The sequence below is a fragment of the Pteropus vampyrus genome, unplaced genomic scaffold, assembly GCF_000151845.1.
Source record: "Pteropus vampyrus isolate Shadow unplaced genomic scaffold, Pvam_2.0 Scaffold20, whole genome shotgun sequence".
Classification (NCBI taxonomy): domain Eukaryota; kingdom Metazoa; phylum Chordata; class Mammalia; order Chiroptera; family Pteropodidae; genus Pteropus; species Pteropus vampyrus.
In genome coordinates this window covers 12,536,440-12,537,454 of record NW_011888801.1, presented here as the reverse complement: position 1 = coordinate 12,537,454, position 1,015 = coordinate 12,536,440, and the positions used below count along the sequence as shown (strand labels likewise).

The following is a 1,015-nucleotide window of genomic DNA, read 5'->3' as shown; positions in this document are numbered from 1 at the left end:
CAAATGGCAGTATTTCACTTCTTCTTACAGCTGAGTAATATTCCATTGTATATATGTACCATAGCTTCTTTAGCCAGTCATCTATCATAGGGCACTTCGGTTGCTTCCATGTCCTGGCCACAGTAAATAATGTAGCTATGAACATCGGTGTGCATGTATCTTTTCGGATGTGGGTTTTCAAGTCTTTGGGGTAAATACTCAGTAGAGAGATTACTGGATCAAATGGTAGATCAATTCTGAGTTTTTTGACGAACTTCCATTCTGTTTTCCATAGTGGCTGTACCAATTAGCTTTCAGTTTCTTAACTTACAAGTTAAGAAATTTTTATTTTTAAAAAATTGTGATATAATATTAGAGCAGAGAAAGCAGAGTAAAATAGCAATTTGGATTATAAACTGTTTTAGTACTGCAAAAGTATTACAGAGTGATATTGACCTTTTAAAAATTCCTGGGAAGGTCATTGTGAAAGTGACTACAAAATGCCTTAAGATCAAAATACTAATCTTTCAAGTAGAAAAAAGTAACAAATAAATAAATATAACATTTAATATCATCAAAAGACAACCTAGTTAAAAAAAAAAAAACAACTAGTTCTATTCTAAACCAATGGTATTTAAAAGACTGTAGATCACCAGTGTAAACTGTCTCAAACCAGCATCTCACAGAGAATATGAGTTTCCAGAGTCAAACAAGTTTGAGAAATGCTAGGTTAACACTAAACCAGTTTCTTCACTGGTTACAAATAGTACAATGTACTGCTTGAAAGCCTTCTGGATCCAGTCTATTTGAGTTTGAATCCTGGTTCTTCCAACTACTAGCCTAGCCATGTGACTTTGAGCATGTTATTTCACCACTCTGGGCCTGAGTTTTCTCATTTGTTTAAAAAGAGAGAGATAATTGTAGAAGATAGAGTGTTGAAAAGATCAGAAAGATTAATACATGTGGGGTTGTTAAGAAAAGAGCCTTAAAATAATAAGCGCTCAATAAATGTTAAATTATTAGTACTAATATCATT

At 32.9% G+C, this 1,015-nt stretch overlaps 1 protein-coding gene across 5 annotated transcripts in view; it reads right to left on the bottom strand.

Annotated features, from left to right (window-relative positions):
* FAM35A (family with sequence similarity 35 member A) overlaps positions 1 to 1,015 on the bottom strand; it is an 82,500-nt gene that overhangs the window by 61,586 nt on the left and 19,899 nt on the right. The gene's annotated exons all lie outside the window — the stretch shown is intronic.